The sequence below is a fragment of the Pseudophryne corroboree genome, chromosome 6 (genome assembly GCF_028390025.1).
Source record: "Pseudophryne corroboree isolate aPseCor3 chromosome 6, aPseCor3.hap2, whole genome shotgun sequence".
Classification (NCBI taxonomy): Eukaryota; Metazoa; Chordata; class Amphibia; order Anura; family Myobatrachidae; genus Pseudophryne; species Pseudophryne corroboree.
Window position 1 is genome coordinate 18,999,799 of NC_086449.1, and position 14,584 is coordinate 19,014,382.

The window sequence follows — 14,584 nt, forward strand, 5'->3', positions numbered from 1 at the left end:
ACAACAGAGTAAATGGCTACAGTCAATGTACATATGTGAAAATATTTGCATGTGCTTCCTAGTCCAGTCCTCCGCTAATCAGGTAGATAGCGTTAACAGTCTTCTGACCGGCCAGGCAGCAACAGGCTTTTTATACACTACTTCCAAAAGCAATACAATGGATACTGTAATCCCTTTGTCCATTGTACACAGGGATGCATCTTTACATTACAGGAGAGGTCATAGGTTGATTTGAAAAGGTGGCGATGTCTTTCTCAACTGCTCTTGTGGGTGGTCTCCTTTGGATTCCCGCCGCATACATAATATACAGTAAATACAGTTTATATCTATATTCTACTTCAGCACATAACTATACGCAGGAACATGCAATCTTACTCTAACCAACACCGGAATGTTACTCTTAAAATACCCTACAGCTGGATACCAGACATTACCTTATAACCTTAGTCTGTCCCTTCCTATCATGCAAAGGTGAATCCCTTAGTCCTAGAATCATTTAAACTGTTGATACTTGCTGATGTGGTGCAGGGGGGCTATGTGTACAATGTGCACTATTTGGATTAAATATGTAATGTTTTGATAACATGCCTTGCATACACAAACTCCACTGTAAATACCCATACCAGGCACAGGACCGCGGGAGCGACCATACACAAATTGCGGATATGTGCACGCACGGTGGAACAAGTGCTCGCGCAGCGGGCATGTGTGTGTTGTTAGTACGTAATGTGTGTACTGGAATGTTTTTCAACTTTGACAGTCCACCCTTTGGCAGTCAACAATAACTGCCACTATCTAAACACTAAACAGAAAAATATACAATACAATATCTACAGATGATTGGATGGTAGGTGGAGAGTTGTAGGCGGGAAATGTATGACCTAGTGGGATAGTAAAAAGCATGTATGTATGAATCCATGTCTGAGGGGCATGTATCATCGTGCCGTATATGTTCTAGATAAGCTTCGAGGTATTGAGAAGTATACATTAAATCCTTCTTATCCCATATTAAGGGTCGGTAAGTGGGCCAACAAACACTACCAAGCTCTTTTCGGCTTCTTGTTTTCCAACAAATGGGGTGCACATTTAGTTGATGATACATGTTCCATATGTGAGTGCTAATATATGTGGATATCACCTTTCAACTATGTGTGTCACTAACTGAAGGTTGTAGAGATGAAGATAAGACACATATCTAAAATACATTCACATAACATTTTCGTAATCATTCTTGGGTGTAGTCAATGTCTTTTCTGGATCGGTGTATCTGGGCAAAGGGGAAGACAAAGGAAAAATGGGTGAAAGAAACGGGCCATGGAATTAATTTGCAATCCTTATCATAACATTGTCTCTATGGATGGGTCGTAAATTAAATCTGCTGCTGTAACAATGCCCTCGCTCCTTAAACTCATCAATTTTGTGTTGTGCTTGCGCCGCATCAGAATTCAAACACACCTAAATATCAAACCAAAAATTATGACGACTCCCAGGATACAAAGGAGAAACTTTCCCACACTCTTAATACCATTTTGAGCCCACTCTCCTAATCCTGAGAACCAATTTCGTGGGTTCAACCATGAGACCCAGCCGGTCAGTTCATTACTCACAGCAGTCATGATAAGGTAGTGTCTCCTTCGGAACTCCCACTTCAACCTCAAGATATCGTCCATTTTTTGATCAATAATCTCCATGGGGTCGTCAGTGCTGTTTGTAATATACGTGCAGCACTTCACACCATATTGAGTTGCCAAAGTGACACAGTACCCACCCGTCACGGCTGTGATATAATTGAGGACCATCCTATGCAGGATCAGTTCTATCTTGTAAGCTTGCAATTCCCTACCCGTATACCTGAAGGTGTTGTCATATATCTCAGTGATATTATCTATAAAGTTCGATAGCGCATGGATATACCTATAATTTATAATTCCTCTGGCAGTACGGGTGATGTCTAATGCGAGAAGGAATTGAATCCTGGTGGATTCGTGGATCAAATCAGAGGCTACGTGCTCTGTCCTATCTATGAGGTGTCTCTTAACGATGTGTTTATAGTGATTATGAGTATAAGGAGCCTGAGCACTGTGGTGAACGTCTTTCATCTTATCATGGGTTATGGTCATGACCTCTGGCAACACTCTTCCAACATAACACAATCCCTCTGAGTTCGGGGCAAACCACTTATACGCCTTCCTCCCACATATGAAATAGGCATCATCGGGGAGAACATATGGGACAGAATATGACATTACCATATTACAAACTTTGCAAGTGAAAAACCCAATCCCTAGTTCTCCAGTCTGCTTAGTACAAGTATCAGGCTGGATGATATGAGTAAAGTACCCTGGTGATATTTCTCCAACCCACATGGCCTTGCTTCCTCCAGTATACCTATACCGAAAATACCTTCCACTGTTGGCTATTTGGCGTACAAGTTCAGAGTCTATGGGTATCCTATCGGCTCTATGTGAAAAAAGGCCACGGTCTGGTTATTCCTTGTCACCTCCCAATTTCCTGGTTTTCTGTAATTGGAAATGTTGAAGCATAATAAGGATCTATCTACATGATACTGGTGGAGCTTCAAACTAGGGGGCCTAGAAATATTAAATTTCTTGTCCACCGGTCTCCCACCCCGTAATTCGAGTACCTCATCTATTGCTAAAGGGTACAGTACTAATCCGGACTTGCTCTGACCTTGAGGTACTTGTGAGCACATCCAGCATTCTGTTTGGTTTAAAACCTTACCCACTAGTGAGTTGTAATCACTCAATGGATGACGGTCCATGTTGATATTAAGGCTGCACTGACATCTCTGGATGCACCCATCCTCAACTGTTCTCACAATTCTTACAAATGCAATTTTCCTCAGCCAATAACCCTTCACAGTGCCTCCGGGCTCCCTGACTACCAGATAGTTTTCTGATACGTACGGAGGACTCAGTGCACGTGCAGCGGGCATGTGCATGGGGTTAGTACTAGGCATACGCATCATGATATTTTTCGACTTTGACACATTTTATCCCTATTTATAGTAACTATAATGCATGACTATGCACCATACCCCTGGATATCATTATCCATTAGAAATTTATCTAACCCATTCTTAAAGGTGTTGACAGATTCCGCCATTACAACTCCCTCGGGCAGGGAATTCCAAACACGTATTGTCCTTACCGTGAAAAAGCCTTTACGCCGTATTGTGCAGAAACTCCTCTCCTCTAAACTGAGCGAGTGTCCACGAGTCCTCTGTGTTGATCTAACCAAAAACAGGTCCCGCGCAAGCTCTGTGTATTGTCCCCTTATATATTTGTAGATGTTGATCATATCCCCTCTTAGTCTCCGCTTTTCCAATGTAAACATGCCTAGTCTTTCAAGCCTTTCCTTGTATTCCATCGTCTCAATGCCCTTAATTAGTTTGGTCGCCCTCCTCTGTACCTTTTCTAGCTCCAGGATATCCTTTTTGTAGTATGGTGCCCAGAATTGTACACAGTATTCAAGGTGTGGCCTCACTAGTGATTTATATAACGGGAGTATAATACTCTCGTCCCTAGCATCGATACCCCGTTTTATGCATGCTAATATCTTCTCAGCCTTCTTTGCTGCAGTCCTACTTTGGGTACTACTGCTTAGCTTACAATCTATGAGGACACCTAAGTCCTTTTCCAGTACAGAATCCCCTAATTTTACCCCATTTAGTAGGTAGGTGTCATTTTTGTTCTTGTTACCACAGTGCATTACCTTACACTTGTCTGTGTTGAAGCGCATTCTCCATTTGGCTGCCCATGCTTCTAATTTAACTAAGTCGTTCTGAAGAGACTCGGCATCCTCCTCTGTATTTATAGCCTTACACAATTTTGTATCATCTGCAAAAATTGACACCATGCTCTCTAGACCTTCTGTTAGGTCGTTAATGAAAATATTGAACAATAGCGGTCCTAATACTGAGCCTTGCGACACACCACTTAGCACTTCAGTCCAAGTTGAAAAAGATCCATTAACCACAACGTGCTGCTCCCTATTATCTTCCAGTTTTTGACTCAAGTGCATATTGTGCTTCCTAGCCTTGAATCTTGTAGCTTGTAGATAAGTCTCATGTGTGGTACAGAATCGAATGCTTTGGCAAAGTCTAAAAAGATTACATCCACATCTTTACCCTGATCTAGGTTGGTGCTTACTGTTTCATAAAAGCCAAGTAAGTTGGTTTGACAGGCACTGTCCTTCATAAACCCATGTTGATTTCTTTTAATGACCTTATTGACTTCAAGGAACTTCTGAATACTATCTCTTAGAATACCTTCCAATACTTTCCCCACTATAGTTGTAAGACTAACTGGTCTATAATTACCTGGTTCAGCTTTACTTCCCTTTTTGAATATAGGCACTACTTCCACTATACGCCAGTCTTTGGGAACCATACCTGATAGATCAAAGATAGCGGTTTTGCCAGTTCAGAGTGAAGTTCCATTAGAACCCTTGGGTGAATACCATTGGGCCCTGGTGTTTTATTAATCTTTAAATGTTTTAATCTGTCACAGACTACTTCCTCGCTTAAATAAGTACCTATCAGTGGGATATTCTCATTATTGAGATTGTGTGTCAGTCCCTGAATTGGGTCCTCTCTAGTGAATACTGTTGAAAAAAACTAATTTAGTGTGTCCACTATGTCATTATCATTTTTGCTTAAGACTACCAACTTGTCTTTTACAGAGCCTATACTCTCCTTCTTTAGTCTCTTGCTATTAATGTATTTCAATAATTTTTTGGGATTCGCTTTGCTTTTCTTTGCTACTAGTTTTTCAGTTTCTACTTTAGCTGCTCTTATTTCCTTTTTGCAAATTATGTTACATTCCTTATAGTGCTGAAATGACTCTGCTTCCCCGTCAGATTTGTATTTTTTAAATGCTCACCTTTTCTTGCCCATAAATTCCTTAATCTTTTTGTTAAGCCACATCGGTTTATGATTTTTATTCCTTTTTTTGCTGCTCATAGGAATAAATTTGAGTGTATTTTTAGCTCGCAGGAATTTTAGTACCTCCCATTTCTCCATAGTATTTTTTCCTAAAAACAAACCTTCCCATTCAATATCCCTGAAAAATACCCTCATCTTTTCAAAATTTGCTTTGCTAAAGTTTAGAGTCCTAGTTGAGCCAGTATAGTGCTGTTTATGGAAACTGATATTGAATGTGACCATATTGTGGTCGCTGTTTCCTATGAGTTCCCCTACTATAATACCTGATACCAAATCCCCATTGTTTGTTAATACCAGGTCTAAGATTGCATTGTACCTATTTGGTTCCTCAATTAGTTGGACTAAGTAGTTATCATTAAGTGTGTTTAAAAACATATTGCCCTTGCAGTATCACATAAATCGTTTTTCCAGTTTATCTCTAGATAGTTAAAATCTCCCATCACTACTTTGTCTCCTACTCCTGCTGCTCTTTCAATTTGCTTTAGTAACAATTCCTCATCAGATGCGTTGATACCAGGCGGCCTATAACATACACCCAATACTAACTTTTTTATTCCTTTTTCCCTGCATGCAATTTCTACCCATAATGTCTCGACAGTGTCTACAGTCCCCTCCTTAATATCTTCCCGAATATCAGGTTTTAAAAACGGCTTTACGTAAAGACACACCCCTCCACCCTTTTCATTTCGTCTGTCTCTCCTAAACATGTATAGCCCTCTAGATTGACTGTCCAGTCACGAGATTCATCCAACCAAGTTTCAGTAATGTCTATAATATCATACTGTTTGCTTGTTGCAAGTATTTCTAGTTCACCCTTTTTACCAGTAATGCTTCTGGCGTTTACATACATACAACTAAGATAAGTATTTTCCCTAGCGTTAGGGACATCTTTCACCTTATGTAGCAATGATGACCTGTAATTGTCATTGGTTAGTGCTTTGGTAAAATCTCTTTTAGTACCCATGTTAGTAACCTTACCGCCTGCTCTTACCCTCCCCCCAACTTCTCCCCCATTTCGTTTACTACCGCCATCCCCACTATTCTCACTGCATGACCCATAGTTTCTAGCTAAACCCTCCCCCCTGGCTCCTAGTTTAAAATCTCCTCCAACCTTCTAACCATCCTTTGCCCCAGCACCGCTGCCCCCTCCTCAGTCAGGTGCAATCTGTCACGACAAAAGAGATGGCAAAAAAACTTCTTAACAAGAAGTACAGGCACTTCGTATGAGATTGCTGCACCAAGCAGCTGCCGTGATTACAGGAGAGTCACTCCCGAGAAAACAAGAAAGTATATACAGATGGCAGCGCTAATAATGAAGTGATTGGATGTTAAACAATATTGTTTTAAAAAATATATCAATTTATTATATTAAAATCAATATAACCATGAAAAACAACAATTGCTCTCCTCACAAATAAATGATATACATATATACACCACTTTCAATAAATTCTCTATGAGTCATTAGACCATTAGGTGTCTGTTCCTATATGATGTACCCAAGAGTGTCCACTAGTCCATAGCGGATATATTTATATCAGCACAGTTCGGTTCGTAAATATTTACCGGTCACCAATTTAGAGGTGGAAAGGCTTCCATACATGAGAATCCATGTTAGACTTGTAATGTCCTCATTGGAAATGGTGAATTGCTGGAATTGTCCTCTTATTAATGCACAGCGGACTGGTTGTGGATCCGAGGGTTGGTTCAGACACGTGAAGATGGTCTCCAAGAGAAAATTGTGGTGAAGCAAAAGTGGTGTATGGCAGTGGGCTGACGCGTTTCGCTGCTACCCCCAAAAAAATTGCAGCTTTATCAAAGGATACCTTGTAGTGTATGAGTGGGGTTTAAATACCCTATCTAATGAGGAGGATTAATAACACTTGTGCTAATAGTCAATCCAATCACTTCAAATAAAGATTAAAACATTTTTAAACTAACGGAGGCAGACCGATTAAGTATGTTTATTTGATGGACCTTTTTATATTCTAATATTATAATCCAATATGCATAAAGAAAAAGCTAAGTACAATCCGGTTTTTAACCAATAGGTAACATTGTTTGTTAAGTGTTACCATGGTGACAGGGAAATCCACGCCTATAATTGGCTGCATGTGTTATTAGACTGAGAATGTGACCAATAAGGGCTAGGTGGCATACTTCCTATTTTCTGTCTTTCATTCCGGTCACGTGACTTGCACCGGTCACGTGGCTGGGTCACATGACTCAGTCTTAATGCCTAACCCACCCGGAAGGCTTTTATCAAAGAGAGGAGGATTTTCCATATACAAATTTTACAAAATTATAATGGACCTGTTGTTCAAAATGAAAAGGTTATCTCATATTTCCATTATGGTTACATAACCATTAGTATCGCTGAGCATTATTATATATATTTACTTCCGGCTCATATGAGTTGCGTTTATATCAACTTATAATGATCAGTGCTCAGAAATTAAACAAATTATTAAAAATAATTATAATATTCTTAAACAGGACCATTTATTGATAAAGGATTTGCCATCTGAACCTCGTTTAATTTTTTTAAAAAAAACTTATCTTTAAAAAATATATTAGCCCCCAGTTTTCTTAAAAATGAAGATAAAACTGTTCAATGCAAAGCCAGTCTCTCATGGCTTCCTTCCAAACCTAAGGGATTTTTTAAATGTGGGGGAAATAAATGTATCACATGCAATTATGTACAGGAAACAAAACCAAAAGCTAATATCAACTGCCATAATCATTGGGATATTAAAAGTTTCATCAATTGCAACAGTACTTATGTTATTTATATATTAATTTGCAGTTGTAATTTAAAATATGTGGGCCGAACAACTAGAAAACTGCGGGTCAGATTCTTAGAACATCGAAGGAATATCCTAAATCACACCTTGACACATAGTGTATCGAAGCACTTTTTTGACCATCACAAGGGGGACCAAGGAAGCTTAAAAGTAATAGGAGTAGAACACATACCAGTTACCAGTAGAGGGGGGGATGGCTCTAAGAAATTATGTAAACAAGAAATCTATTGGATGCATAAAATAGGCTCCCTGCACCCTGAAGGGTTAAATGAAGCAATAGAACTAAATGTGCTTCTATAATATATATAATATATAGAAAAGGTCCCTCGGTCTGTCTTTTTCCTTTTATTTTTCCTCCTCTCTTCTCAGAGATCCATTAATAACTGGTATTTGAATAATGGTTTCTTTCATGATGATACATAATGTGTAAATCTGTGATATCCCCTTAGATATGGGATTGAGACTGGTTCTATAATCTCTTGTTCCCTTCTTTGGATAGCCCAATTCCTGGCCGCGTACTGACTCCGGGACGCCTGATCGGTCCATGTGACCGACGCCGGTCATGTGACCAGGAAGTAAACACTAAATATCGTTTGGTGACGGAAGCGGTCATGTGACCGCAACTAAAACTGCATGAGACAGCCTTTTCGTTTGAATATTAGGTCTATTCTAACTTTGCTAAATATATATAAAGATCTCCCTCTCCCTATTTTTTAAATGGGGTTCTCCAGCTTGGTCGAATGTTGGGACTATATTATGGGACTTAGTCGCATGACTGATATACGTCACGCGACAAGGGAAGAATTATGGGACATATTTTGTGGACATGTGATCGATAAAGGTCATATGAGACAGAAGTAAATATATATAATAATGCTTTGCGATACTAATGGTTATGTAACCATAATGGAAATATGAGATAACCTTTTTATTTTGAACAACAGGTCCATTATAATTTTGTAAAATTTGTATATGGAAAATCCTCCTCTCTTTGATAAAAGCCTTCCGGGCGGGTTAGCCATTAAGACTGAGTCATGTGACCCAGCCACGTGACCGGTGCAAGTCACGTGACCGGGATGAAAGACAGAAAATAGGAAGTATGCCACCTAGCCCTTATTGGTCACATTCTCAGTCTATTAACACATGCAGCCAATTATAGGCGCGGATTTCCCTGTCACCATGGTAACACTTAACAAACAATGTTACCTATTGGTTAAAAACCGGATTGTACTTAGCTTTTTCTTTATGCATATTGGATTATAATATTAGAATATAAAAAGGTCCATCAAATAAACATACTTAATCGGTCTGCCTCCGTTAGTTTATAAATGTGTTTTAATCTTTATTTGAAGTGATTGGATTGACTATTAGCACAAGTGTTATTAATCCTCCTCATTAGATAGGGTATTTAAACCCCACTCATACACCACAAGGTATCCTTTGATAAAGCTGCAAATTTTTTTTGGGAGCAGCGAAACGCGTCAGAACCCCTGCCATCCACCACTTTTGCTTCACCACAATTTCATCTTGGAGACCATCTTCACGTGTCTGAACCAACCCTCGGATCCACAACCAGTCCGCTGTGCATTAATAAGAGGACGATTCCAGCAATTCACCATTTCCAATGAGGACATTACAAGTCTAACATGGATTCTCATGTATGGAAGCCTTTCCACCTCTAAATTGGTGACCGGTAAATATTTACGAACCAAACTGTGCTGATATAAATATATCCTCTATGGACTAGTGGACACTCTTGGGTACATCATATAGGAACAGACACCTATTGGTCTAATGACTCATAGAGAATTTATTGAAAGTGGTGTATATATGTATATCATTTATTTGTGAGGAGAGCAATTGTTGTTTTTAATGGTTATATTGATTTTAATATAATAAATTGTTATATTTTTTAAAACAATATTGTTTAACATCCAATCACTTCATTAGTAGCGCTGCCATCTGTATATACAAAAGAGATGGCGCCTGACTGAGAAGTCCGCCCAGTGTTCCAGGAACACAAACCCCTCTTTCCTGCACCAATCCCAAAGCCACACATTTACCTCCCTAATCTCCCTCTGCCTCCCTGGACTAGCGCGTGGCACGGGTAATAATTCTGAGAATATTACCTTAGATGTCCTTGCCTTCAGTTTCTTTCCTAAGTCCCTATAGTCTTTCTTAAGGACATTCCACCTTCCGCTAACTTTGTCATTGGTGCCAATGTGCACCAAGACCGCCGAGTCTTTCCCAGCCCCTCCCAACAATCTATCTACCCGGTCCGCGATGTGCCGTACCCGAGCACCCGGGAGACAACAGACTGTACGGCGATCACGGTCCCAGTAGCAGATTGCCCTATCTGCCTTCCTGATGATAGAATCCCCAACCACCACCATCTGACTAGGTACCTCTCTATCTTTTATCCCAACCGCGCCAGAGGGACCACTCCTCTGGATGCTAGAGGGAGCAGTCTCCTCCGGCACCATCATTTCTTCACTATCATCCTCTGATTCCTCGTACAATCGGGCAAAATTGTTCGGGTTTGATAGTTCGGAGATGTCGAGCCTCCCCCTCTTTTTCTTCCCTCTAACTGTGACCCAACTTGCTACCTGATCATCATCATCTTCTACCAGTGACCCCTCCCGCAACTCCTCCACCGTTCTGTCTAAACTACGCTCGAGATTGTGAATCTCCCTCAGTCGCGTAACGGTTTGCTCTAGATCAGTTACCTGGGCTTCCAGTGCAACAGTTCGCACACACCTCATGCAGATGTAATCACACTGGGCCGGTAGCTCCATGTGTCCATACATCTTGCACAACATGCACTGAGTGAGGTACCCAATCACAGCCCCTCCCATATTGTTTGTGAGGTCTAACTCCCTGTTACTCTCAAAGAAAAAACAGCAAAAATAAAAAGTAGAAGACAAGCAATCTCACTTATACAATAATTAAGCTGGCTTATACTTATCTATCTTTGTGCAGTTCTTGGTCCTTCACTTTTATGCAGCCGTATTACTCTCTCCTGCGGCACCTATACTCCACTTAGCAGTTGCAGTTTTTACAGCTCACTGCACCTCCTCTTCACTCGGCTTCCAGCTCCTGCTAAAAAAAAATGCCCCTCCCACACGCACAATCACAGCCCCTCTGCTACTCCAAGTAACAGACCCTCTCACTCACTCACAAGGTCAGCCCCTTGCAGCATCACCAGAAGTTTAATGGTACTGCAAATGTGTGTTCCTTATTGTGTATTATAAAACTCACCTTTTTCTGTATTCTAACTCACCTTTTTGCTGTTTACAACTCACACTTAGAAATCCAAGCAGCACTTAAAAGATACAAGCCTTTACACAGAGCAAGCTCCAAAGAGTCTAATCACTGCTTATATAGGCTCAGCCAGCTGCTTTAGTCAGCCCCTCCTCCTACTGATTACTCACACCTGAGTTAACCCCTCTGGCTTTTCACATCACACTTTTTTTTTCCCTCCAAAAAAACCCCTGTACAGATATATTAAAACAAAAAAGAAACAGTATAAATACAAACAATCAGATTCAGATTAACTTTATCACACAATATTACTATCCCTATATGGATAGACAGAGATTAATCAGAGTTCACCTTTTTGCTGTTTACAACTCACACTTAGAAATCCAAGGAGCACTTAAAAGATACAAGCCTTTTTTCCTGAAACTGTGGGATTTTTAGCAGAGTTTCTTTTAATCGCCACGAGGGGTGGGATGTTTGCCTGTCCAGAAAATCAAAAGTGGTGGTTAAAATAGAGTGATCGAACCACGTGTTAGTGACAATAGTTGAATCCAACATTTACTTAGAGGCCAAGGTACAGCAGAGAAAAAGGTCTATGCGGGAGTAAGACTGGTGTGGGATTGAATAGAAAGTGTAATCTCTAATGTAGGGTTTAGGGCTCACCAGACATCGAAAAGTCAAGATTATCTAATATGTCTGTTCAGAGAGTGTGTTGAAGTATCATGTTGCATGTGAGAGGAGGAAGAGGACCTGTCTAAATGGTTATCTAGAATGGCATTGAAATCACCCCTAATATCAAGTAACCCTTCTTAATTTTGTTTAGATCTGAGAAAAAAGGAAGCTTGACCAGAATTGGAGGCATAAATGTCAGCCATCGTACATTCTAGATGTTCCAGTGTACCTGTAAGAATGATATATCAACCATCAAAGTCATTGTGAACAGAGTGGAGAGTAAACGGAACCTTGCTATTTATCATGATCATCACCCCATTGCGCTTAGATTGGTTGGAAAAGTAATGGACTGTAGGATATCGCTTGGAATTTAAGGTGGGGTGTGAATAAGCTTTAAAGTGAGTCTCTTAGAGGAATGCAATCTCTGCCTTAAGAGTTTGAAGAGAGTGAAACACAGAAGAATGATTTTGTAGGGTAATTAATCCCTTGACATTCAGAAACTAGGGGCATTGTGGGAATAGGTAAAAACAAACAAAAAGAGAAGAAAAATACGATAAGATAAGGTAAGGGTCCTGATTTGTCATCGGCAAGGGAAAGAAAAAAAAAAAAAGGAAAGGGGAATCTGTGCAGAGATTCCTCATGTCCTGCAGAGGAAAATATACACAAAGGTTAGGTCCTTACAGTCCAAAGTGATAAAGTACCAGAGGCCTTCCGTACTTCCTCAGTGGAAAAAAAGAGAGTATTGAAAGGTTGAATCTAGTGTCAATAAAACAAAAATTTGTTTGGAGATAATTAACAGAATAGAGGGTTGTGACCCTCCAGTGGTTGTCCAAACAAGAAGGCAGGGGTAAAGTATAGCAAATGGAGGCCATAAAAATATTGAGAGATTTTAGGAGTATAATAAAATACAAAATAATGAACAATAAAGAGGAGAAATAATGTGTGAGCATTTGAATTCAAGGTTGAAAAATATAAATGTTACCATATGTGCCACAACGGTATGAATAAGGATAATGAGGTTACTGTAAATCGCATTGGGGTGCCCCAGTGTAAACTGAATAACAGATTCTCAATGAGAATAATCTAACATTCCAATAAAAGAGGGAGATATAGGAAATCATCAACACGTCCAAGGCACCCATGAGGAGATTTACTTACATGGAGAAAAATAATAAATGCTAGATGTCAAACAGTCAATAATATGGGAAAATACTGGGATCTAGACAAATACGATAGATTAAAAAAGGGTGATCCTAGCAGGAAGATTGGGCCTTTAAACATAGAAAACATGGTGCTAATCAAGGCATGGGAGAAACTGCATTGATCATCTGCAAGCCCCAGGAGAGTGGGAGGAACACACAACTAGAAAAAAAAGGGAGGATAGTCCACTGAGCTAGGGCACCCCTAGGAAGACATAAGATAATACACAACATACATCAAGATGCAAACAGTCATTTAACAGAATCTACCAAAATATGGAATCAGAACATTGTGGCTAATACTTGCAACATCTGGAACAAGGTTTCGAGAGGAATGTTCAACAGCATCAATAAGTTTTATGCAGTTTGAGCCCCATGGTTTGCATACCTGCCTGAGCCCCATGGTGGTATACCTGCCTGACTCCTGTTGATCAGTCAGGTTTCTCACCTACCTTGTTCTTGCCTTGCATTGGCTCACTTCTCCTCTCACATCCTCTTCCCTAGCCCTCCCCTTCCTCCCTGCCCACCACCTTTCCCACCTCCTCCTATTTTTTATACCCTTCTGATTATGTTCATGTTGATCACTCCCCCAACCCCCCCCCCCCCCCACACACACACACACACACACAATAATTCCTTAAGAAGTAACATGTTACTCCTAGTTGTCTTGTAACTACTTATTTTGATCAGTGATTACTGAGATGTGGGGATTGTCAACATCCTGAAATTAATGTTGGTGCATTCTAGACAGAAAAGCGGTGGGGAAAGATTATATAGTTTTAAATAGAAGGCCTTAAAAGAAATCACACTATGCATATATATGTGTTTTAGAGTGTCCCAGTGGTCTTTAATGCATTGAATATCAATTAGTGACCTCTGCACCCTAAGAGCTCTAGAGAGCCACTTTTCAAGCTTGTTTCTGCATTGAAAGTATCTATTTCTACACCTTCTATACACTTTCTGACATCTTCATTGGGGAGGTGAATTAATGATCGACTAGCGTTTTAAAGTTCTGCCAAATTCTTGGATGAAAAGAAAGATTTATGTTCTGTACCAAGACCACAAACCTTAAGAAGGATTCATTTTCATTATTCCATGTTTGTTTATTGAGATGAGACTCTAATTAAATGCATTGTCCTTTAAGTACACATTTCTGAACTTCCCATATGGTAATCTTCAATGTGGCATCAGCTGTGATTTACATTAGGTGTCCTGTAGAAATTGGTCATTTAATAATCAATTCCAGTGTCTAGGAGCAGGGTCAGGGATGAAAGTTTCAACAAGATGGGTGCATGGTTGGAGTAAATTAACTAGCCAATTTCAGAATTAAGCAACAAATGTTAAATGTAAACATTTAGAAAAAAAGGCTGCACCCTTGGCCTTAGCACCTGTAAAGTTGTAAAAGAATATTGATGTGAAATGAAGAGTCCCCAAACCAGGAGAGGCATAATGGCAAAATTCACCCTAACCACATAGAAGGCATGCAATAAATTGGAGTGTTTTTCTGGTACATTTTATTCCATTAGATTTTTAGAAAGTATTTATAACTTATCCATCACAGAATAAAATTAAGGCACTTGTGTCACTCCATCCCCACATTCACAATGGTACACGCAGCAGAGCTTGTGTCTTCCATATATCAATGGGAATTTAAGAGCAAAGACAAATGGGATAGGGAAGGGTAA